General features: G+C 38.1%; 1 protein-coding gene across 1 annotated transcript in view; it reads left to right on the forward strand.

Annotated features, from left to right (window-relative positions):
• Positions 1 to 3259: 3259 nt before the first annotated feature.
• Positions 3260 to 27442, forward strand: part of TENM2 (teneurin transmembrane protein 2) — a 763074-nt gene continuing 738891 nt past the window's right edge. Inside the window, exon 1 of the mRNA XM_076350345.1 lies at positions 3260 to 3296. The gene's annotated coding sequence lies outside the window, so the exon portion shown is untranslated. The remainder of the gene's footprint in view (positions 3297 to 27442) is intronic.

The raw sequence follows: 27442 nt of genomic DNA on the forward strand, positions 1-27442 counted from the left end.
GCCAACAAGTAAGAATAACAGAAAAGCACGACTGCATGAATAAGAACTTCTTACTGCTCTTTTAATAACACTTTTAGAGCAATTTGGAACTGAGTTAGTGTACTGATAAATGCTTCCTGGAAATAGTCAAAATGGTTAAGGTTTTTGTGGTGGTGTTTAAACATGTCTGAATTTTAAGGATAGAATGTATATATGAAGAGAAGAATAATTCAAGAATTCATGTACAGAAAAAGGAAAAAAAAAATTAGGAAACTAGTGCTAAAGAGAGAAAAACTCATGAGAATTAGATTGAAAATGATCTTTAGCATTTACCATTTCTCCTAGGAACTTACCATCGTTTCCAGCTGGTGTTTTTATTAAAGGCTTTGCACAATGCGAAACATTGGGAAAACTTGCAATGTATTTTCCCGCTGTTTGTTCCTCCTAATTTAGTTGTTCAGTCATAAACAGAAAAGGATGCATAACATTTCCTCATACTTTAGATATAAGCAAAAATTGATGATCGGAAAAATTCTCATAGAATTTCTATCCTCCACCCTCATTTTCAGACGATCAATAAAACTAAGGAAATAAAAGAAGGCGGTGGCTACTATAGTTGGTAATAAAAAGACTTTTGTGACTCTCAGTGACTTATTCATTGCATCAGTGACTGTCAAGTGTCGGGTGCATAACAATTTCTCCTTTTCTCAGACTAATATATCCATAATCAACAGCTGGTGTTTGCGGAAGGATTATACAGTTTGCAGATCAGGCAAAACATGAGTGTAGACACTCCTAACCTGGCTCGACAAATGCCATTATATCTTAAAAAATCAAGGCCAGGATGAGCTTTGCCTGGTGCCCCTTGGTCTGGGGCCCACTCAGGGACCCCAGCTGGGTGCATTCAGTTATATCACAAACTTTTCCTCTGTTACATTTTCATGTCATGTTTTTGTACATAACTTGTCATGAATGAGATGGATGGATTTCACAAGAGTGATGGATGTTATCCATCCTTTTGGTTAATCCAAGTTATCCTGCCACGTTTATTGTCTTAGATACTTGTGCATTAGTTGTAATACTGTTGTGCCTGCAGTCCATTCTGCTGTCATTAGAATAGATGTTTTGTTTGGATGTAAAATATTCTGAAAGGTATTTTCATCACCTCGGAGTCAATGTGGTGGGTCCATGCCATGTTGGAGAAGGAAGACCTTGTATAAATAACAATAGAAGACGTAACTGTCATTTGAACAAATTCTTAAATAAAAACATTTGAAATTACACTTTGTGTTAGCTACAGAATACTTCCTCAGCTCTTCATGTTGAAGTTCAGCTGCATATGGCACTGTCATTTTTTCAGAGAAGATTCTCATTCTTCCAGAAAGAATATGTATCAATTTTTAAAGTTATATTTACAAGTAACCTACAGAAGACCTGCTGATGTCTTGAATTTTCATAAGGCATTCTTTTATGAATTACAGATTCATAAAACATCTCAGTAATTGTAGCTTGGGTATTTGAATGTATCATGGCTACTCCTGGTGCAATGCATTTTCCATTATAAATAAGATTCTGCTTATAAGGCCTGTCCCCCAGTAAACTGCAGTAAACAAGATATTGTCTCCAATTGAAAGACATTCAGCTTCAAAACAAAATGGATGATAAAGGCCTGCTTGCTTTTCCTTTTTTTTTCCCCCCTTTTTTTTAACTGTGATAAAATCTCTTACGGTTTATTCTTCATCCACGTCTAATGCACTTTAATATTTTAATTTATTTAAGGCTCCTAAAAATACTGAATTGTACAATATTCAGAATTTTTAGCTGAATACAGTGAGCAGAAGTCTCTACTTGAATATGTAACTGAATATATACTGCTAAAACAGGAGCACTCTAATGAGTGTAATAGCCAAAAATGACTTGTGCTGTTACAGTTCATAAAGCCTTGGTTATCTGATGAGGAAACCATAATCGTGAACTTAATACAAGTGGAATCTAAGCTATTTAACATTACCAGTCCCTTAAATGCACTTTGAAGAAGCATTTGCTTCTTTAACTGTCTTACAACCTGTATCAGAATTGAATAGCCACACTCATGTATGTTCAGTTTCTGCTTAGTATTTTCACTCAGTGTATTTGGATGTGGTTTATATACATAGTAAATAAACTGTTTATCATTTATATTCCTTTTGAAGGTTTTTTTTTACAATTTGAAACTCATTCTTAAGTATGTTAAGGAAGAAAACACATAATATGAAAACAGTTACTTCAGTTGCATATGCTATTGTCATCTATTTGCATGCAAGTTAATTTGCAAGAGTGGTTTAACTGATAACTGAACTTTTTTAAACAGATGTACATATGCTGTGTGTCTGTCGTAAAAAAATGGAAGTCCTCATTCCAGTTCTTGGAGAACTGAATGTGTAAATCTTCTGTCTGATTCAGATGGCCCAATTTTTCACATGCAAAGATTCATCAGAAACCTCATGAAATCCCTAAGTTCCTCTGTAAAATGTCACAAATGAATTTTCATACTGTAAAAATTACTGATCCAAATCAGAATCTTAGATATTTATCCTTAATAAAAGGACACTAAAAAATTCAGGTTATTAAAATATTGTGACTTTGGGGGGGAGATGGTGATTATCTTTATGAGGAAAAGCAGAAAAATTATCCACTGCCACCATATTTAGTTTACAGACTCTCTTTCTTAAGATGAAGGTATCCTTCTCTGTTAAGAAGAAAGATAATTTGTCTAAAAAAATGTAGGAAAGAAAGAAAATGGTCAAAAACCTCAGCTATTATTATATGGGTAGCTAGAGAGAAGGGATCAAATTCCTAAGAGTTCCAGAATTTTTATTAAATCTACTAACGTCTTCTCTATTTAGATGCATATGAAATAATCAACACATCAAATTTAATATATATATGTAATCAGTGATCTGATAAAAACTGTAGCCCTTATGCCAAATTTATACGCGTTATTCCCCCTTTTATAATTATACTGATATTCTCCATTGTGAGAGAAACACAATAGGAACTCTCATATTATTAAAAAACCCCAAAACTATCAAATTTGTAGAACAATTATTCACTGTAGTTGCCTGTAATCTTCCAGAATCTTTATTCTTTGTGTGTAGATACTTTCTTATAAGTACATTAATAAAGAATAAATCTAAATAAGATAAGGAGAGAAAATTGGAAGCCTTCTCAATACATTTTCTTCCCCACAGCAGGAATTACAAAATAATTTTGTTTCTTTTTTCCAGTTCTTTGCTGTTGCCCAGCCAACACCTGAGGGATCACGAACAAACCTGGGAGTAAGTAATTAAAATTCAAAGCTTCAGCATTCAGATACTTTTTACACTTTCTTTTGCTTCCAACTAGCAAGGAATTTTCCAGACAAGCTTTTAATTAACAGGTGAGTTTAATTGCTATGTGAGTTTTCTGTAAATGGAAAGGATATCAGCGAGAAGTATGGGAGGACTCTCTCATACTCACAGTTTAAGACCATTAGTTTATTTGTACATTGATGTTTTTGTTGAATCAATTTTCTTTAGTGAATAAATAAAACAGAAGATACAAATAATGGAAAGAGCTGATGGAGAGTTAACCAGAGTGATGGCTAACTTTCATAGCACCTCCTAACACAAAACTCTACCTCAACTATACCTGACAGAGATTAGCCTGCTGTCTCTATTAAAAAATAAGTGATGGAACTTCATAGGCACCGTAAGCAAGCTGTTGTGCGTAAATAAACTTCATGTGATTTCATTAGGTTGGGACTAATTTCACCTAACTTTGCCACCTAAAATACAGGTGTCAACCTGTATTTTACAATCCAATACTGGACTTGTATTCCAGTGAGTGGAGAGTCAGAAGTGTTGTTGAACCCACCTTAAAATGAGAAGAGTCACCTTCTGTAGGTGGCTAAAACCCTGGCTTCAAAATGCCTTAATTTAGACAACAGAAATTAATTCCCTAATGTTTAACATGAATCTTCCTCATTGCAATTTAAGACTGTTGGGTTGTTTGGGGTGGTGGGGTTTGTTTTTTTTTTTTGCTTACTAGGGGTATGGAATTGTAAGTGTGGGTGAGGTTTTTTAGGGCTTTTTAAATGGTTGATTTCTGAAGGCAGACCAAAATATTGTGAAATCTGATAATGTACTCTTTGTTATGAAGCCAGCCATTTTAAGAGATTAAGCCATGCTGTGAACTGGAGGTATTTTATGAGTTAGAGAAGCAACCAGCCAAAGAGTTTCTTGTGATTAAGATAGTAGTAGGACAGCACACAGATTTGTTCATGAAAAGATTTATTTCCTCCTCCATCATTACTGCTCTAGCTCCATATGAGTCTGGTGGGAGAGTTGGGGAGAAAACAATGGTATAGTGTAGTTAACATGCTCTTGACACCAAGTTCCATATTTTCATCTTACTGCCACTCTTTCTGAGTGTTTGTTGCCATATTTATTTGTCTCGGTATACTTATGTGTATAAGCAAGTGATTTCTACCTTGAGCAAGAGTGACCTAGTTGGGCATTTCATATAAAATTGTCTTGTAATTGGATTGTGCAAGCTCGTACAAGAATATTTATAAATTATTGCGTTCATATGAAGACGGCCTAGCTTTTCTGTGAGAGTATTTGACCTGTCTTTGTGAAATACGATCTTTCAAGGAAGAAAAATGTGGATAACATTGTTTAAAAAAAAAAGTGTTTTTCAATGAGGTACATTTTTCACAATAAACATTAAAATTACTCCAGCCTTTCAAATAATTTTTAGAATTTCCCACCTTATGAGCATTATATAATTCCTTGCAGGTAGAACTAAGGATATGGTTAAATACGACATTTATTACATTTGTAAGGAAAGACCAAGCAGTTTGCTGCTGCAGAAAATACCAGGTATTTTCGGAAAAACGCCAAGCTGTCTTTGCAAAGGTATGGGTGTCCCTTACAAACTTCATCCCCCCTTTCTACACAGGCCCTGAAAATGAATAGTCTTTCCTGGGGACTTTCTGATGTGATGGAAACAGGAGACAACTTTTCTCCGTGTGTGTTAATCCGGGTATCATCTCATTCTGGCTGTAGGATAGACTTTGTGTTGGTTGCGCTTGGCATGCTATAGCTTTGCTGGTTATGTTTGACAGTGAGGCGGGGGTTTTTGTTTCCTTTAGGGTTTTTTTTTAGTGTACAGTTGTATCTATGGATTACTTGGAGTAAGCAAAGGTGAGAATTATGTTAATTTCCATTTAAGACCTCTGAAACGTAGGTTTAAGATGTTCCTTTCTGTCTTGATGGCTTTCTTTTGTTTGATATCAATGACATTTATTTTTTTCCTGTTCAACATGCATAACACACTGCTCAGAGAGATTCTTTAATAAAAAAAAAAGCGAAGTGGGAGGAAAATGACGGTGCAATGCAATATGCTGATTCTACTTAACTCCATTTCTCAACATATGAAAACCTGCCTGCTTCATGAAAAAAACAACTCATTTAATTAGGCCCTCATTTCCATGAATCCCATCATCCAAATGTATCCTCTTGTCAAACGGGCTTGCCTTTATAACCTTGCAATCCATCATGGCCATGTTAGAGGAAGGGCTTCTCTAGCTAGAGAAGCATTTTGTTCTCCAATTCCTAGTGCCTACTAAAACTACTTCCATCTTTTCCATTTGCTACGTGTATTTATTTCTTTAGAATTAAACGTGAGCAATGATCCCTATAACAAAGCTGTACATGTACAGGTAGTGTTGTATTCAAGTACATAAACTTAAAAATTTGAGGTTCAGAAAGGAACTTGAGAACTCAACTACCCAGCTAATTACCAAACGCTTGTCTCCATGCACTGACCAGCTAGGGAACATGCCTCTTTTTTCTTCTAAACAGATGGTGCTTTCAGCATACTGTAAGGTCACCAAATTCAAGCTGTTACAAACCAAAAACCAATTCCAAAGTTTTGCAGCTCTCACAGAGATGGCTTTGCCAAGCAACCCACTCTGTTATAATGTGGAGGAACTGGTGTACTAGGCACACTAGTGGCAGAATGTCACCGAGCATCCGGGAGGCTGATCTAAGTCACTCCTTGGGACTGATCCAAGGATCAGAGAGTAAAGGCTTAAAGCCACCTTTAACTTCCCAGGAGCTGAACTGGGCATCGTAATACTAACCCGAAGAGCTGGCTCAAAGCTTTATGAAATTGTAGAATATGTGAAAGCAAGCTGTGAAGACTTAATCCAGATAATATCACAGTGGTGTAACGCTGGGCTGGGGCAGCAACTGGGAGATTTGGCAGGGGCTATGTCGCAAAATGGCCAGCATTTCCTTCTTCAGGTTTATTATTTCTTTGTTAAAATAAAAGATAGGTTGTTAAAACAAACATTTTCAAAGTATTTCACCATATACTGAACAGTGAGCACTGCTGTACACTGAGAAACAAATTAATGAATCAAACATTGCAGCACTATCCACAGGGGCTCGTTTAAAAGCAAATGCATGACAGAGCTGGAAACCAGCTTAAATGCAAATGAGCCAATGTGACGAAATCTGTAATGTTTGATTCATTAATTTGTCTCTCATCGTACAGCAGTGATCATTGTTTAGTGTGTGCTACTAATGAAAGACCCTTAAAGACAAGGATTTCCAACTTTATAGATGAGCTTTACTTTAACAGAGAAGCTCTGTCACAAAACCTTTTATGATGTGAGATTCTTGCAGCATCTGTACTAATTAGTTTCATAAAAAAAGTAGTATTTAATATATATTTTAGTTTCCTTATGATGCAGGCTAGCAGATGGAAAGAAGGAGAGCCAGCATCATAGGATCCACTAGCTTTCCAAAGGCCACCAGCAGCTAATATGTTATAGTTAAAAGGAGAAAAATACTGGGGGGAAAAAAAAATCCTGACTATGTGATGAAATAGAAAAGACCCCCTCCAATCTTTAGATACAGTTACTTTCCAGAAGATTTTAATCCACTGTAAAAACATGATTGAATGCCCAAAAGGGGTGGGGAGGTGGTTACCTTTATTGTTTACCTTTTATAGAAGTTAAACTATTAAATGTCAGTTTTGATAGATATTCTGGTAATGTATATGCAATCTTGTATAACAGTGACATCAGCCTCTATTTGTCAGCTCCTTTACTCCCAGCCTATAGTTGTGTTTCTGTTCTCAGTCGTTCACATGACTATAAGATCGGGGAAGACAGGACAGAAAAGGATTATCGAATTAAATGGCCACTGTAAAGCATATCATGAAATATAGCAATCTGGGCTCCAGTGACAAAGAAAATTCTACCTGAGTCGGTCTCAGCATTTACAGCCATAAATACAGAAATTTGTATAGGCTTGTTTTTGTTAGGATTCATCGATATGATGATGGCTTTGATTAGTAAGGATCTCCACATGTCATTTTTGAGAGATGGGTGGCACTAGCCTCACAGTGTACTGAAAAAAAGAGAGAGAGAAGTCTTTTGTAGCTTAGCAGCAGCACATAATAAAAAATTGGCTCGCTTAGGATTCACATTTTTGAGATTCTTGTTCCAAATCCAAACAACATGCACTAGGCCAATCTGTCTGTTTATTTCCATTCTGTATTTACAATGGGGTGACATTTAGGCAAGTACAGTGCTAATTGCCTTGCAGGTACCTCTAGGTATTGACATCTACAATTAATCACAAAGCAGGTACACTCTTGATTCAAACATACCAATTTTTATCACGTCACCATAGAAATGTGATTTATTTACCAGATTCTGAAGCCATTTTTTCTGGTAGGACAGCTTCTGTTCTCTTGGCTTTTTCTGAGATTGCAAACTAAGATGTCAAATATTGTCTGCTACAAAACAGCTAGGTCTTGAGGGCAACTAGAGAAGGTTGTAACGTCATTAGTAATGACATATAAAGGATCTTTTCCGTGGAAATGACTGTCTAAAATCAAATCATAGAAAATCTGGCCCTGCTGTAAACAGAATTTGGTTTTCGTGGCATACTGTATACTGAACCAAAACAATATACACTTTTTCAATGTCTACCAAAACCACTCGAAAAAGGGGATTGAAATAGGCGTTTAGAAATGTATGAATCATGATTAAGATTTTTCTCAGTGAAAAGTTTCTGGAGTCTGCTGTCCTTAGATGTCCTTCGATGTGGAGTAAGCTGTCAGGATGAAACTTTGGAAAACCAATGAACCAAAGAAAAGAAACCCACGTGCAAAGACATTAGAAAGTAAATTCCACAAAAGTTTCATTTCTGTTTTCACCTAGCATTGAACATGTGTTAGACTTCGATTTTTCACTTAAATCTCTTTTTCTATGCATAGTTTTCTGTGTGGTAGCCACTTAGTTTTCAGCTTCCCCAGCACCATTTAATCTCCATTTCTGTCTACCATCCTATCTTACTGTAGATTAATGGTGTTATATATCTTCTCTGGATTCAAAATTACTTTGAAATTTCTAGGAAGAAAATAGCTAATTTTTTAGTCCACTAGTTTTGTTTTGCTAAAGCCAGTGGCAAAAATCCTCCTTGTGTCAATGATTCAGAACCAAGACCAAAGAATGCTGCAGAGTAGTTTGCATAAAGCCATAGCTTTACCTGCCCGTTTTCCTTTAATCCAGTTAAAAATAATTTTTGTGGGTGTTTTTGAATTTAGGAAACGACTATTTCTTGTAACAGCAGCATCTTCTACCCTAGAACGGGTATGACATTTAATTACCTATTCTATGCTCCCCTTTTGAACGCGTTGTCTCCTATTCTCTGTGATTAGAAATACAATATTGGGTGGGCTTTCCACCCCGGGCACAATGATTTGTGTGGCTTCTTTCTGAAAAGGCAATTGTGCATTCTGTGGGTAGGCATGGGAGCAGCGGGATAAAGAGCTGGGCAAGGTAGCTGTTGTGCCTTCCAGCCGAGAAGTAAACTGCAGGTGTGCTGCTAGAGATATATAGCGGGGCGAAACACAGGATGGAGGGTTGAAGAAGCTCAGGAGAGGAACTGCGGAGCTGACTGAAGACAGCCGACTGCTGTGGTGTTGAAATATTTATTCTCTTTAATCACTAAACTAGTTCCACAGTGCTGGCACAAAAGGGTTAACAGTAATACCAGGGACATAGAGTAAGTTGATCTTGTGGTTAGTATGATTTTTTTGGTCTCTCTTCTTTTGTATTTTTTATATTATTAATTTCTGTCTATTAGATCTTTTCTAGTCTTTGAAGTCCTACCTAGCACACTGTTTTTTTTTCTTCAAAACAATTTTTGCTTATCTTGAGATTCACAGCTTTATTGTGGCTCTTATGTTGATGAAGCATTTTCTCGTGGTTATGTTTATTTCCATTCACAAACCGTTGTGTGTCTATTTCTTCCCTTCTGAATGTCGTTCCATTTCTTAGCAGCCTCTTTTCACCATCTCTTTTAGCATGTCCAATCCTTTACATCAGTCTTTCGGATGGTTTAATTCCTCAATGCTTCAACTGATGGTATCAGACCTGTTTATGTTACTAGGCGCAGCCAAAGATTTATAACTTGTATGCGCCGTTCCGCTTCATGCACATGTTTATTAGTAAGCTGGTAATGTTGTAAGAAGTTGCACTAGCCATTGCCTGATGCAGTGTACAAAAATTACAGTATAGTAATTCAATAATATGTTATCTCAAAAGAAGGTTGTGCTTATGAACTTTTACTCTCTATTCAAGCTACAGCAGGTGGTTTTAGCTAGTTAAACAAAACTTTAAAAACTTTCTTCTTTAGGTTATTTTAAGATATCGTAGAAGCTTTACAAATCAAAAGGTGGTGTTGCTAAACAACTGAACTAAATACTTCACAAGCCACTAGAGATTTTATTTCAGCATTTTCCAAAGTGTTTCCGTTGAACAAAAAAATGTGGCGCCTTTCTCTTTACTCACATTCTATTTTAATGTTATGTAAAGTAGCTTTCAAAAGTGACAGTCACTGCTCCTAGCCCACAGTCTACACCCAAGAACGTTTTTAGTTTTTCCCTTAAGTGTTTAGGAAATAACTTTGTAGTTTAAGTATAGGCATGAGAAAACAAAGAAACTGGAGATAACAGAAGAGATTTAAAATTAATAAAAAAGTTGCAGTTGCTTAAAACTCTTTCCAAGGTCACCGACCTGTATGTTTAAGATCTTGAAAGAGCAAGCATTGGCATTGTTTGAAGGCTCAGACGTGGTCTGAACAGTTCCCTGGTTACCACACCACACTGCAGACGTGGTCAGTCAGAGGAGTGCAGGGCAGAGATTGCTGAGCTAACTGAAGGGGTGTCGGTGAGCACAGGAGACAGGGCGGGATTCCTGGCGGGGCTACAGCTGCCTATGTACAGCGCTGCCCGCGTGCCACTGTGCCCTGACTGATGTAAAAGAGATTCCGTACGCTAATACTGTTGCACAAAGGCCCAAATGGCAGAGCGGTATATTAGTTTTATTCTTGTCAGCCTTTTTAAGGATTCTGCTCTAAACAGACTGACAAGTATATGACAGAAAGGTTGACTGAGTAGTTTGCTTGGAGTGTAAATAAAACTGGAACAATTTTTAATTTAAAAAGAGCTGTAAAAGAAGATGATGAGTAATATCTAAACCCTACTGAGAAATTCTGCTATCATGGCTGCCTTCTCCATAGCCATAGACATTCCTTGACATAAAGAAAAAATCCTCACGCTGAGGACAGTCCAGCACTGGAGCAGGTTGCCCGGAGAGGCTGTGGAATCTCCATCCGTGAGTTTTTCAAGTCTGGAACAACCCCTGTGTTGAGCTCAGGGTTGGGACAGTTGTTGTCCTCTTCTCTGATTCATCCTTTCCATGAATGAATCTCAAAGTATCTCTAAAAAGAGATACAGGTGATTTGGGGGATAATTGGGACAGAGTGAGCTGAAGCAACTCGTTAAAGGTTACCCAGCCGGGCAGTTGTGGAGTTGGTGATAGCCAACAAATCTGCTTTCCAGTGCTGTTCCCTTTACACATTGCACACTCTTGCGTAATTGCAGAGATGCATGAGCTGGCTGAAGGCATGTTCCTGAGCCACGTGGCATCGTACTAGTGACCGAAGAGGAGAGCAGCTGCCGAAGCATGGTCCTGCGTCCATGGTCACACATACTGCTTCTCAGCAGGGCTAATTAGTTTGGAGGCAGCACCAAGCTGACACAGGCAGACTGGTTCTGGTTCTGGGGCTGGCTACCTCGGTCTGGGGTAACATGAGTCCACCGCACCACACTCAATTGTATGTCCTGGACTTGTCTGTAGCTTTTCCGTGACAGGGGCAATGCAGTTTTGTGTTCATATCATACAGATGTTATTAGAATTTTTTTTTATTATATTTTACAGAAAGTTTTCTGAGAAAATACGGAAACCTGATCAGTATTAAAAAGAAAATCTCTTGTCTGTCAGAGAAAGCACGGGAGCCAGCACTGGCCTCTGAACCAGACAGCTGAGAAGCTTAAACTGCATGAAGAAAACACAAAGTGAAGTCCCCCATGAAGTTTGTAACACTAGATGAGCTGTAGCACCCTATCACATTATTCTTAGTGCCTTCTAGATATTTCAGGAGAGCACACAAGAGCTACCCTGTGACTGTTACAAAACCAAGTAAGTGCTCACAGCATGCGAGACTGTGTTAGGATGAGTTATGTTTGGTGCGTGGTGCTTCTTCAAGGCCGGTTTGACCCTTCATGTAAGTTATGTGCATTATTAGCAATAGAAATTGATCCCATGAAAGTAGCATAACATAAATAGATCAGTTCTGAAGACTCATTACCAGGATAAGCGAATATCATGTATTATGTTTTGTAATGTATTCTTTTATTTCATTTTTAAGTACCGCATAGCTGCTTAATCAAAAAGCAGTAGTGCTGCCCATTTTCCTCTTGTGTAAAATTTAATTTAATTCTTGTGAAGAATCTTTAAGAAATAACATCAGGAATTGCAGTATATGTTAAAAGACATCGTACAGAAAAACCTCACAGACTTCCTAGTTAGTTAACTGGTCTTTCTTTAGATCTGAGTTTCCCCTCTTTGTGTTGTAAGACATATGACTAAACCAATTTGGTCTTTAATCCATAGAACATGTTGTCAGCCTCGCCTGTCTGTTTTTGTGTCAGTGCTTACTTGACTATGACTACAGATGTGAAAAATTGAATAGTAATAAGTCTCTTGTTTATATTTGATATGCAATTTTTAGATGTTTTATGCTCTTTCCATATATACATTTGCTGAGAACTAGTCTTTAAAATTACTTTTTACTTATCTTCATGACTCTAGACTTTGAAGTAATACTTCAATGACAGGTGAACTGAGACATTTTAACAGTTTCTGAACAGGGTCTGAACAGACCTCTCGGTATTCTGTACCATGCTAAAGAACTCCTTCCCTCTTGAAAGTTTTATCATGTAGGAGGCTATTAAAGTTATGAGTTTAGGCTGAGGCATGAATAAATCCCGAGTCTTACTGATGATGTCATTATAGCGGTCAATAAAATACATAGAAGCAAACGCTTTTCATGGTACTAAGATCAGCTAACTAAATCAGGATACACGAGCAATTAACTCTTTAATTAAGATGAATGGATGACATTAGCCCTCCTTAAACCCTGCTCGTCAGCATTTACAAATAGAAAAAGACGGATGTCTCCTTCCCAAGAAATCTAGCTTTTATTTTTCATTCTTTGACAGCATCTCATTCTTTCCACTTTGTAAACAGATTCACTGATGAACACTGCCAACCGCAGAGATTTAAACAGCCCTGTTCAATCAGTGCTATTTCTCATTGCTCAGAGGTAATGTATATGAATTTAATTCATTTTCTAGGCAAGTTGCATTGAATCTGTTTCTAATTGAGAAAAGGAAAGGGCTTTTGATGCCTATATATATAAGATCATATGAATTCAATCAGCATGACATGTTAGGGGACACATAGTTAAGTACTATGAAACTTCCTGCCTTTGAACTGTGTTACTAGTTCTAACAAAGGTGTGTGTAAATTGAAGGAATAAAGTCTCTCAGTTCGCTGTCCTTGCAAATCAGAATAATCTGTCTGGAAGCACATAGATTATCTCTCCCTACATTTAATACACGTATTGCAGTATATTTTCAGAAACATTCAGATTTCCCAGTGATTGAGGTGTTATTGCCCTTTTGTAATCCTACAAAATTGCAGGTTTCCTACTAATAAAGTCAATTTATTGCTACTTTCTATTTTTAATGCTATATGGTGCATATACAAATTCTGGAAAGGAGTAGTCTGTTTTCCTACTACATGTATTCAAATAGCATACCCCACATGTGTAGGGGACAGATTGGAATCAACATTAACTACTGAAAACAGGAATTTGGTATTGTTTTCACTCATAATTCTACATGTGTGTCATGTTTCGGGTACAGCTTTTATCTGTATTGATGCTACTGTTGGTAATTTTTCTGAAGCAGAATTTTGCGAGGCAATATTAGGATATTGCTTTCTACTTTTGTAACAAGTCCTTTGTTCAGAGTCAGAAATGCTGGACATGTATTTAAACCCAGCCTCTCTGAAGAATAGAAAGTCTGTAATGATCTTTCCTCCCGTAGTTGCACCATCAGCTGAGGGAAAAAAAAAGTTCACTGCATGTATTATGTTTCTGGTACAGCAGTATAGGGTTGCAGCAAAGAAGCAGAACAGTTCTTCTTTGAACATAGGCAGATTTTTGCATAGTCGTTGGTTTAACAGCAGTTAAGAATAATGACATTTTCAGCTTTCATGTACACTTACCCACACACACATTAAAAGTAGTAGTCCAAACGTTTTCCTGAAATACGTTAGCTCTCTGGCCTGACCTAACGCATCTATATCCTGCTGCTGGTGTCAGGTACATGAAATTATTCAGATAATTTTCTTGTCCCTGTTGTGCGATGTTCTGTTAACCACAAGCCCCATCCGCAAGATGATTCTTACGAGATCCTTTGCCAAGACTATTTTGGTTTCTTTTAATTAAAAAAAAAAAGAAAATAGTTCAAGAAGGTGGAGACATATATATAGGAACGAAGTGGGAAGTTGTGCCATTGCAGTACAGACTACTGAAATTTCTAGCAAACATTTTAAAACGAGGACTGAAAACAATGTTTTATGAGTATTAGTCACACAGGTACTGAAGAAAGAACATAACAAAGGAGTCAGACACGAGGCAGTTTGAAAGCATACAGCTACGCTGTGATCAGCAAGGCTGCTACGTGTAGTAAATCAGCACATGCTGCTCTTCATGTTGCTCCGGCCAGTGCTGCTGCTCGTACCCAAGCGAGCGAGTTTAAAGTTTAGCTTCGCATCTCTGTGTTACGCTGCTGCCTACTCTTTGATGCACCCTGAGAGCTTGAGGCAAGTCCCGCAGATTTCAGTGCACGTTGGATCACCGGCTGCACAGGTGTGGGAAAACACGACATGAAAGCGTCTCCAGCCGAGCGGTGAGGGGGCGAGGGCACAGGGACCGCACAGGCTGTACCACCGCGTTCTTACAGGAGGCCGGAGGCTGCACGGGCATCAGCCCGCACAACCACGCTGCTGGCAGCCGAGCTGCGCCTTCGCAGACCCGTGGTGGGAACGGGTGGGAGCCTGACGCCCGCTCCGCAGCCCAGTGGGGCCAGGTCAATTCCTGCGCTCGCCCCGCTCCCGCGGAGAGGGGCCGTTTCCATTTCTATGGTAACGGGCCCCTCATGTGCCTATCGGCTCCCAGGAAAACATCTTACCCACTGCACAGGATGGTTCATGGCAAGTCTTTTACTTCAGTCATTGTTTCTGGTGTAGATGTAACTTTACAGCGTGTCGGTATGACGGCTTTTGATACTTTTAATGCTTACTTATCATTAAACTTTCCATGAAGTTCCCATGTTTTGATTATAATTTTAGTCATTTTGGTTTTAGAAGGCTTGAGAGGATTGCGCTGAGATGTGAGGATGCTTTTAACCTCCAAGTCAGCCTTCTAGGGTGCCTCTTAACCTTCAAATTGCTTGTATGTTCGCAGGGGTGATCCTTATAGGTTGGTACGTGTTCAGTTCTGCTGAAATGATAGCCTGACCACTTGCCACGGAGCTGTGGTTATCTGCATTGATATATTAGCTTTATTACTGATAGCTCAGATATAAGTAACGGTGAAGACACAGCAGCACAGGCTGGTGCAGAGCACAGACTGGCTCTGCCAGCGTCCAGCAAGGAGCCCGGCTGTGCTGGCACAGCCTGCACTGCCGCCTGGTTAGGCAGACTGCCGCCAGCGCTGGGTGCCTCCGGGCGCTCCGCTTGTGCTGCCCACTTGCAGCATGAACACAGACAAAGGACTGATTTGGTAAAATAATTCTCTGTAGTTGTAACTTTGCTTTGAATATTAAGTGCCAGTCAGTGCTTCTAATAAGGACCATACCTTCAAGATCAGTTTGAAACGTTAGGCCTCTATATCCATATGGACATGTACATAAAGCGATCAGATCGCTAACCTCTAGGGGACAGGTCTAGAATTAGGTGTCTAAATAAGAATTTAATTCTTTGCTGTCTCAATTTGAAGTCATTCTGCTCCTTAAAGTCTTAATAGGAAAACCGTTGGAAATTTTATGCAGAAACCTTCTTTGACAGAATATCATTGCTGACAATTAAAGACGGAGATGGGACTGTCAAAGCCCAAGCAACTTAGGTAGTAAAACCTGTTCCAAAATGAATGTAACTTACGCATCTGTTTGTTAAACAATTTTTTACAATCCCATTGCATTTTAAAGCAGGAATTAAAATGATTTTCATATATACCTAAGCATATGTTGATATATAGAGATGTAGATATAAAATTATTTTCAAATACACATATATATCTCTCTAGTTATGGGGGAAAGAAATTTTGCATCCAGCTGGTTGGGAAATTAGTGCTTATGAAAAGGCAGCACTCACCGCTTATATATTTGTAAAAAAGTGAAGTAGTGCTATTTAAAAAGATAAGAGGACATTAAGATGGAAGACGTGAAATAAATAACAAGTCCATAGTGGAAATGGAGAACAATCAGAAAGAAAGTTGATTACTTCATTTTACAACTGACAGTTCCGTGAAGTTTCTGTTTTAATATTATGTGCAAGCCAAACTGCCAGGTTTTATTTATCATCTGATATAACTCTAGCTCTAGTCCAGGATACTGGAAAACCTCTCTTGTAGAGTTTTCCCTCTTTAACCTCAAATGAAAACTGGCATTCCATCTGGATAGTGTCCAATGTGTCACATTTTGGTAGTCATCAACCAGCTCGCCTTATAAATCAAGAGCACTGATTAAATAATCAAGATTTTTGAAATGCCTTGAGGGAGCTGTACGTTTTTTGCATCAGTGATTAGTATTCAGTGGTAACACTGAAATCTATTTGAGCTGCGGATATAAAACTGCATTTTGCATACTAGGCATAATTAGAGAGATTATATGCAGAAAGTGTGCTTCCCCTAAGACAGCAGAAGGTTATGACTTTTGCCATGGCTCCAGTGTTAGTTTAAGTGAGCTTTGTCCTTGCTGTTGTACAGCCCTTCATTCACCTGAATAAAATCTTTTCTGCAGCTGTGTACTGGGAAAATGAAAACTCTAGGTAATAACTTTCATAGGGCAGCTGGTTAAATAAAACTCTAGCCCCTGAATGGAAAGCAATTTTAATTAAAGATCTTTTCAGTTACTAAAACTTATCTTATATTGTATCATTTCTTTTGTTGTTACAAGTAAGCATTTTGTCATTTAAATCATTCCCTCAAAACACATATTACTGGCAACAAGGGGGGACTGCAGTCTACAAAAGAGACAATAGTTATTGGTTGCAAAAGAGTCTGGTTAAGAAATAAGCTGTTGTTCATAACAAAAAATAGAATCTAAGCCCTAAATCCAGTACAGAACTTACAAGAAGTATAGGAATATAAATCAAAAAATGCTTTCCTGAAAACCCGTGCTCAGATTGTGCCAAACTTTGCAGGTTGCGTCAGTTGTTTTTACCCCCCTCCTCCTTTCAAACGGGTCAGTTCTGTGTCTCTGGATACCCACTCGGATCTGAGTGACGAGAGCAAACTCTGCACAAAATGTAGCAGTGACTGAGCGCTAAGCTGCCCAGAGCCTGCGAGTTCAGGTGTATTCCCCACAGTCATGCTGCCAGCTACGGAGTTTTCCTGGGCAACACTGAGCAGTGAGAGACTCTCCCTCCTTGCAGACTGATCTTCCCAGCTCCCAGACTGACCGGTTTTAGCTAAATGAAAGTGTATCGTGTTACCCTTTAGGTAGGCTGGAGAGAATGTCTGGAGAGCACTGTATTTCCCCAGGTTTGAGACCACCGCTGTTGTTAGGATAGCGTGCCCTGATGTTAAGCAATTATATTTAAATTACCCTTACCTCAAAAATTTAAAAAGTACAAAAAATCCTTGCAACTGTCAAAAGAATGTTTGAGCCTTGCCGTACATCGATCCACGTATTTCCTATAACCTCGCAGTGTGATGTGTAATCATACTTAATGCAGTCTGCATAAGTGGGCTTAATGCATGCTCATCACTGGCCTGGAGGTGATTAGAGATGATGATGTATAATCATTCGGAAGGGCGAAAGGAATGATGACTTGGGGTTGATCTACCCCGCTTCCTAGCCCTGTCCTTGCTGGATACTCTGACAGCCTTCCGTATTCATTCATAGCCCACTGGAAGGCAACGGTAGTAGTACCAATGCTTGTCCTGCCTACCAACAAACCTCCAGACCTGAAAAAAGGTGGGTTTTTTTGTCTCGCTGCATCAATTAGCCTTAGAAAGATAATAACTTCTCCTTCAAACTTTGCTTATACCCTTAGATTATCACGACCACAACAATACCATTGCTTTATCTGCTATAAAAGAGGGCTCTCTCCCAGAAAATGGAGGGCCTGAGTTCATGGTCTTTTTTGATGGGGAATTTCCCTTTCACGTTTTTCTCACACTCCACTTGAAATTCTGCTATGATGCAGAAGGGAATTCGAGCCTTATTCCACCGGTGAGAAAGGGCAGAAGAAGTAGCATGGACTGGAGCACAGGAAGCCCTTCCTTTCAGCTTTCATATCTCTGTACTGTTTTTGTATTTTATGTTAAATGGTTATTGGATAAAAATGCATTACGTGAGGATAGGGTTCTGTATAGTAAAGAAAATGGGGCAGACTCTGGCATGACATCATTCGCATGCATACAGCTAGATTTTCGTATATTGAAAACAGGCTGGGTGGGAATGGTCTTTGGCCAATGCCATCACCTCAACTGCATGCAAGAGTTGTCTGGGAGAGCGCTAGCAGACTTAGGCCAAAAGCACATTGAGGATCACGCTAAACACGCTCACACCCGTGCCTGGCCCAAGTGTAACCTTCACACTCCTGTCTGGTGAAATCCTTACCAATTAGGCATGTAAGCACTTCACTGAATCTAGCCTTAAGGCAGCAAGCACTATTGCGCACACTTCTGTAGATGTGAAACTAAATTAAAGCATGGGAAATATTTTCAGGTTCCTGGATGAAAGAAACTGCGTAACTGAAAGGTGTTATTGCTGCATTGTTTTGATAGGTATAAATACATAAAAACATTGATATAGACTCACACAAAATACTGGCTACAACCAGAAAATGACTTAAGAGAAAAGTGTGGCTGTTAATATCCCTACCTTCTCCTTGTCCCATGCTAGGGGTGGCATTGCTTAATAATCCCAGTTGTGGTAAAAATCGTATAGTCATTAAGATCCAGTATCTGCAGTAGTTAAGCAGAATTTAACATTAGGTGGGGAAAAAAAAAGATTAGGATGTAAATGTAGATGTTCTGCAATTTTAAGCACATACTGTTTTTTTCTAGGTCAGGTTCATAGCTAATTCCACTGACATTTAATGTGCTAGAGTATGTGGAATGTGATCTCTGCATGTTCCAACTGAATGCTTCTTCATTTCATACAGTAAATTGGAGATTAAAGATGTTTGAACATATCATACTGTACTAGTTTTGGTGTTTGATGAATATACTGTCCTTCAATTGCTATGTTAGTCAGTTATCTGTTATTGATGCAGGCTTTGCTTGTCTCGCTTTTAAAGACAGCTACATTTTTACCCCCCATTTCTTCCTGATTTTTAATAATAAATAGCATACATTGTGAGAAGATCAGCTGCTTACTTTTTAAGTTCACTAATATTCAGCGCTGGTAACTTCTAAGTTACTGCAATTACCAATTTCCTGTTAATCAGTACAGTATCTTCTAGTATGGCTAAAACTTCCTCATCTTTATTTTCAAGAAAATAATACTATAAAATAATTTGTCATTGACCCTGGTTTCATAGTATTGCAAGTCCCTTTCCTTTAGTTGATTTCATCCTGATTCCTGCTGTTGGCATCAAGCAAAAGGTTGGGACCATTAGCTCTCGAGGTAGGTATTTTTTTCAAATATTTTTGGGGCAGACCTCTACAGACTTGTCATTTAGCTACTCCGCAATACCACTTTTCTACATAGTGATTCTTTTCATTTCCTGTTGGTCCAGTAGGTCCACTATCTCCCTTACAGGCTTTCTGCTTGGTAGCCTGGAAGCATTTTTTACTAGTTGTTTTATGGCTGTGACTAATTGCTTTTCAAGTGTTTCCACAGGCCTCCAAATTTCAGTCTTCTATTTCACCTGAAATATAAGCACTTCTCATTGGCTTTATCTGAGTCTCTTTATTAAAGACTAAATTTTTGCTTTGCCTTTAACTGTGATATTTTCATTCTTTAGATTTAATAGCTGGAGTTACATCTTGGCATATATATAGAGGTACAGTACATGGGCAGAGAGGGTTCTTAACAAAAGAAGGAGAGAAAGACAGTTTTGTGGTTTGGTAGACAAAAATCAACTTTAGAGATTTAAGGGCTTATTTGCAGGGTACAATACATTATTAGCTGATCTTCTCAGGAAAATTCCCTGCTGAGGTTTGTGAATGTTTTGGTGGGAGTGAGTAGGGAAGACTGAACAGAGCCCATTGATGTGGGTATTTTAATCCGTGTGCCTCTTAGCTTAATACAGAACATTAAATTACTCTGCTGAATAATTAGGCATTTGTCAAGGAAAATAGATACTTATTAATGGATGATTTGCCATGTTTTATCCTCTCCACAGCAGACATGCTTACTATTCTATTATTTAGAGAGTGCAAAAAGTTCTCTGTATTCATCTACTTGGTTATGAACCTGAAATCTCATTCTCTTCATTTAGTGATGTTTCTATGTAGAAACTTCTGGCTCCACTTTTCTTAATTTTTTCAAACTGTAAGTTCTCATAATTCTTTTACATTATGCTTTAGTTTATGTATTATTATGAATAAATGTTTCCCAGACTTGATCCTTGCAGTAGCTGGAGCACTGTGTCCAGTTCTGGGCTCCGCAGTACAAAAGAGATCTGGAGCTACCGGAGAGAGTCCAGCAAAGGGCCGCTAAAACGATGAAGGGACTGGAGCATCTCGCATATAAGGAAAGGCAGAGAGCTCTGGGACTCTTCCGCCTATTCAGCCTAGAGAAGAGAATGCTCGGGGGGGGATCTCATCAATGTGTACGAATCCCTGAAGGGAGGATGCAAAGAAGATGGAGCCAGGCTGTTTTCCGTGGCGTCCAGTGGCAGGACCAGAGGCAATGGGCACAAACGGAAACACACGAGGCTCTGTCAGAACATCAGGAAACACTTTACTGTGAGGGTGACTGAGCGCTGGAGCAGGTTGCCCAGAGAGGTTGTGGAGTCTCCGTCCTTGGAGATATTCAAAAGCTGTCTGGGCATGGTCCTGGGCAACCAGCTCTAGGTGGTCTTGCTTGAACAGGGGGGGTTGGACAAGATGACCTCCAGAGGTCCCCGCCAACCTCAGCCATTCTGTGATTCTGTGTGATTGTGTATGATGATGGTCGAATTCACCAGACATGGACAAATGTAATAAAAAAAGCTGATGCCACCTTTACGTGGACATGCATGACTATATCGAGTACCTGCAATTCACAGTAAAATATGGCCACACTGCAGCAGTTAATTTAATAAAATACTAGTTGCTAAAATATCATTTTCTAAAATAAACATAAGAGATGTGGTGTATTGTAACTAAAAGCATGTGAAAGCCTTTCACAGTGATATCACATTATCACAAATATTTCTTGTTACAGGAAAAACACTATTTTTTGCTGATACTAGTGACAGCAGAAGCAGGAGGCAGTAATAGGATTGAAAAGGGTTGAAAAGGAAAACAACAAAAATAACTGGTCTGAGGTTTTTGGATGTTCTACCTATTGGGGGTTACATGTAAAGAATTATCTAAGAAATAATACATTCAGCAGGTGACATAAGTAATTGAATTATACAAGGATAAAGTGCTCAGTTTCATCAAGGGTTTAACTCCATGCCCACTGAATGCAGTAGCCAGACTCTCATGGGCTTTAGATCAAACCTCAAATAAAACAGTTTGATTAGTGCTTTTTGACCAGTATAGCAGCAAGTCTGTGTGAACTTAGTCTCATGCTGTGTTTTTTAGCATATTCAAACGGATTATAACATAACGATCAACATGCTGTATGCCTTCAGTCTAATAAACTTAGTGTATGCCAATTTTAATTAATGTAAATGCCCTCTTGCACTTATTTTAAATATTGATGGATGTTTGGATCTCCTTTTTTAATTCATGCAATACTAATTTTTATCACCTTGCAAACTAATGTTCTCCATGATGACCTGACAAGGTAAGTTGTAGATGTGATGTAATGGGAAGTTTCTTGTCATAAATGTAGCTGCTCAGGACACATACAATTTCCAGCCATTCAATCCCCTGGCAGAACTAGGAGAAAATTCTGCAGGTTATACCCAGATAGTATACTGACCACACATCTGTATCAGGGATAAAAAAAACCCAACAAGTGATAATGTTTATAAAAAGATTGCAGTGATAGAAGACTAAACTTTATCAGTGTGCTCCAGACCGGCCCGTCACTTCTCTGGCAACACTGCCATAAAGTGGTCTAACGTGTTTCTGCCTCCGAGAATCATTCCAGTAATAAAGTACAATACCATTTTGTGCATTTATGCTCACTTAGCTGCGTTGTTTCTCCACACAGAGAGGAGGGATATCTCACCTCCCTCTCAGAACAACTGCACTCCAGCCGGCAAACACTGCTCTAGCTGAACAATTCGGATAAGTATTTATAATAAGCTATTGCAACCGCTCCAACTCATTCTTTGCTTTTCTATATCAGATTTTGCATTTAGCATTTTCTTTTCTCATTTCATCTGTTATACTAGCTAGATTCCTCACAGATTCACTCCAAATAGCAACAACAAATTAATACTACCATTAACAGAATTGTATTATGTTTCTACTAATAATGGAATATTTTTCTACAATTTAGGGTACATAAAGTGGAATAAACAGATATTCTGCTATTCCTTGGTGGCCTTGTTTCTTCTCTGTAGGAGGCAGCAAGTCTTTCATTTCAGCATGCTGTCCTCAAAGTTCATGCCATTTGGAGGCTAAGCTGTGGATGACAAACTGCAAAGCTGACAGGAAAACATGCAAGGTTGATATATAAAACAAGCTACGCTGTTCGTGCTTTGGCTGTCATCACTGCTTTCAGGAAAATAAATAATACTGCCTCAGTCTGTGCAACGCTCCTTAATAGTTTCTTCAGCTTACGTGGGGAATACTACAAATTTCTTTTGGATAAATTTGGAATCTAAGAACTGCAGTTTTCTAAAACAAATTCAGAAAAAGAAGTATTTTTTCCAAACAAATTCATAAAAGAAAAAAGCTTATATAACTTGTTCCCAAATTGAACAAAGCTGACAGAAAAGTGATGGTCCCTTTCATGAACTGTGAAAAATGCCGTAGATATTTCTCTGGCTTAACAACCAAATGAAAACATTCTCTATTCACCACTAGTTCTGCAAATTTTGCTGCAAGCTCCAACAGCTTTACACCAAGAAGACCCAAAGGAATTTTCCATCAAAGCAGAAGTGTGCACCACATGAGCAGGTGAAAATGTGATGGAGAAAGGTGTGATGTCTCTGTGTTTGCTATAAGCGTAACCCATGCCAGCCTTCATCTAATATACAATATTTTGTTTTATTTTCAAATTCCTGTGGATTTAGTAGATGAACGTTATCCTTGTGAGAAAATTATTATTTGGCATTCACGTACATAATGTTATGCTAATATATCCTTAAAAAAAACAGAATTCATCTTGTCTGTTAACATGCTGCAAAACACACATGTAATAGAAAGGGATATTTAAAACAGCTTTATTTCATTATCTCATTTGTTATGTTGTAGGTTGGCAACTAATTAGTATAGATATTTGAAGTTACAGATCGAGAGAAACTAAATTACTGCGCTCTAATATAATTAATCATAGAAAACTTTTGTTCAGCAGCTAATCTTCTGTTAGCTACTTCACTTCTTGTTGATACTCATAACTTTGATTAAGATTTTTGCTGCTTTATTTAACATCATAGCTTATTAATATGAGATTCAGTGAAGTACCTGCTGCCTCTGGAATAACATTCCCAGAAAGATTTGGAATGAAAATCCTCCTGGTGCTAGACTTCAACAAGAAATAGCATATATAAACCACCAAGGGTCAATGTATGCTAGCAGCCCATTGGAGAAGAATTCCTCAGGGTATTAGACATTCTTCCCTTTTATGCCCTTCCCTCTAGTTATTCCCCTATGCTTTCAGATGTTCAAACTACTAAGTGTACAGCCACAGCTAAAAGGGATGGAAGACAGTAGTAATCCAAACCAAGACCAAGGTTCTTGCTAGCCCCTTTGGAAACCTACAGCAGCGATACTGCAAGGGTGGAACTCAGTGGCATTTTGTGAGTGTCCTTCAACTGTTAACATGTACGTGAGAGAGTGGGATAGGGTCTGCATACTGTATCTGACTCAATATGATTTAAATACCTCGTCTTACTTTACTCCTAGAGTTGGTATGCTGTTCAGCACTATTTCCTATCCTTTCATTTACCTAGACAAATTATCTCTGTGAAGCAGAAATATCTGGTAAGATTTCAAAAGTGAAAATAAATTATCCCATAATAAAGTTCAGTAGCATTATCCTGTTACGATTTTCTTTTCAGGTGAAAAAGTGACAGGATACATAGGTCTATGTTATTTCATAGGCATAACCTATCCTTGACAAAAATATAAAGCCACTTTCAAGAAGCACTTGCACATACTTTAGTGTGCGCCTGTGTTCTGGCTCAGATCATTTCAACAGCCTTGCTTTTGATAACAATGGGAATGCAGGAAGCTCTAAGAAACTTTGAATTTACAGTCACTGCTCCCTAGAATCTTCCTGACTGCAGCCCCTCTACCGCAAAGAGATCGTGAAGTAGTTTTCTCCTCATTATGGTTACAGGTTGGGTTGGTCAGTTTTTGCTTTACAGTCTCCAACATGACTGCAGGTTTATCACACATCTGTACGCAGGTCTCTATTTCCAAAATGTTTTTAAGGAAGATCTGCTCATAAATTCCTTTGGAAATATGTGGTAAGCATACTCAGTGAGCTTGCTTGCTGTCATGGTATGGAAGAAGGGATAATATCTTTTATTAGGCCAACTAGCATTGTTAGCTTTTGGTGGTTCAGGATCTGAAAAAAAGACTTGTATGTCCACAAGCTTGTCAACTTTTTCAAATAATGTTTGCTGGTCTAATTGAAAATACTATTTCAGAAACAGGCCTTACCTTGCCTGTTTTATTGCCAGTACAATTATAAAGAGGTATTAAATTAGGAAACTAAACATGGACATGCTTAATCTGTATGTTTTTTAATCTAAAGGATTTTATCTAGACAATTTGTTACCAATTGCAACACTCAACATACTGTTGTGGTTTAACCCAGCAGGCAGCTAAACACCACACAGCCGTTCGCTCGCTCCCCCTCCCCCAGTGGGGTGGGGGAGAGAATCGGGGATAAACAAAGTAAAATTCATGGGTTGAGATAAAGACAGTTTAATAGGACAGAAAAGGAAGGGAAAATAATAATAATAATGATAAAAGAATATACAAAATAAGTGATGCACAGTGCAGTTTCTCACCACCCGCCGACCGATGCCCAGCCAGTCCCCGAGCAGCGGCCCCCCTGGCCAGCTTTCCCCAGTTGATGTGCTGAGCATGACGTCCCATGGTATGGAATGTCCCTTTGGCCAGTTGGGGTCAGCTGTCCTGGCTGTGCCCCCTCCCAGCTTCTTGTGCACCTCCAGCCTTCTCAGTCAGTAGAGCATGGGAAGTTGAAAAGTCCTTGACTAGTGTAAGCATTACCTAGCAACAACTAAAACATCGGTGTGTTATCAACATTATTCTCATCCTAAATCCAAAACACAGCACTGTACCAGCTACTGGGAAGAAAAGTAACTCTATCCCAGCTGAAACCAGGACACATACGAATAAAATATCTGAGCAATCCTTTAGAAATGCCAACTAAACAGGACGACAGGCTATTGACCAGTCAGTTGGGAAACACTGTTTAGTCTGTTTACTAAATGTTAGAATATTTTAAAAATGAATTGTTTTTACTGTAACATGGCATTACTCAGAATACACCAACAGAAAATAACTAGTTATAAAATAGTACCTTTTGTTGGGGTAACATATTGATAAACATTTTAAAATTCCTATTTTTTATTTGATTTCACTGTGTGTATGAGTCTTTTGGTGTAATTTGACACAAGTGTAACCTATATTCATACGCTAACCGTGTATTTATGTTGATAGTTATTTGCAATTCATGCTTTAGTGGCCATTTATATAGTTTTACTTATCATGTCAGCCAGCTCTGACGTTATCACGACTCCAATTTGTTATATGCTTTAAAAAATGAATAGCAAATAGGCAAGGACTAAGCAAAGCACACACCGTTTTAAGAATAACAAACCACAAACTGATACAGTAGTAGTAACGAATGTATAACAAACACTTTCTTTTAACCAAAATCCACTTTATGGGATGTTTGCAAATAGGAGGAAAGAAAAGTTATTGGACAGATTGTCTGCTGAAGTAATATTTACGGCTCAAATAATGATATTAATACCATTGAATGGGGAAATTTGTTATAGGAGATAAAAAATATTTAGAAAGTAAAAACAATTTTTCTCATTCTATTTTAGTAAGTGGATGATACGTTTTCTGCTATATATCTGAAGGTTTTTTTTTTCCCCAAGTATCATTATACTGGGATTAATTATAGTAAAAAGTAGGAAATACCATACAAATAACGATTGTGTACTGGTGAACAGCTTCAGGTATCTTTCAGGATTTTATTTTGAAAATTTGATAATGAGGAAAAGCTGTTAAAACTCTAACACCCAAAATATTTGTAAGAGCAGAAGGATATACATAATATAAATGCAAGATTTTTCCCTTCTATATATTCTGCTGGATTTTTAATTGCATTTTGTTCTTATCCAAAATTAAGATTTGATATTACAAGTTTAAGTGACACAGAGATTTCTTTAGACACCAGTTTTATATATGTAGATATAAAATGAAATGCACAAATGTAGAACACTAGGCTCTACTAGGCTATAATACTTTATGGTTAGTGTCCTGCGGTATTTATTATTTTCTTATTTTCTTAAAGATGCTTGAAAACAAAAAGCCAGCTGCATCATTTTATGAAGTACAAAATAAATGTCCATTTTACAGAATCAGGAGTCAGAATCAGAAATGTGTGAGCTCTGAATTGTGGTCACACTGTATTACACTGCTTCATTTCTTTGTAAAAATTTGTTTGATTTGCATGGAGATCATCCGTAAAACGTTATGAGTCAACACATTAATGGACTTTTTCTTTGTAAATCAAAATTCCCAGTGATCTCACCAATCTATCTCTAGCGAGAGCTATGATGTGAATGTTAACACATAAAGAAGTGCCAGTATTTGGTGCAAGTCTCTGGAAAAAACATTTTTTGGATGTTAGTGACAGCATCTGGGACTTTTCTGTTCCAGCTCTCTTTGTTGCTACAGAGAAGCTGCACTGGTAATAACAACGGTGGGAAACAGTGAACAAAAGATTTCACTTTATGCTTTCCCTTTAGGAAATTAATATGCCTGTTCTCCTCCTCAGGCCTTGATCTCACCATGAAATTAAGAACATGCAAGTCATAATTCTGCTTAAACACATTTTTGCTGACATAATTCATGGACAAATACTGTGAATAATCATGCACAGGTATTATTACTGTGTATGGTCTCTTATAAATAAATCAATAGTAGTACATGAATTACAGACTTCCAGCAAGAGTAGGGTTTCACAGAATGACAGGCTTTAAGGCCAAAGGGGATCATTAGATTGTGTAACCTGACCTTCTCTATAGCGTATCACATAATTTCATCCATTTACTCTGTACTGACTCCAATAACTTATGTTTGACTAACACATCTCTTCTATATTTGCCTTTATATTGAGTTTCTTGGCCAAAAATCCATTACCATTTTTGTCAGGTCTACCGTCACCTAAA

This window comes from Aptenodytes patagonicus, chromosome 12, assembly GCF_965638725.1.
Source record: "Aptenodytes patagonicus chromosome 12, bAptPat1.pri.cur, whole genome shotgun sequence".
NCBI lineage: Eukaryota > Metazoa > Chordata > Aves > Sphenisciformes > Spheniscidae > Aptenodytes > Aptenodytes patagonicus.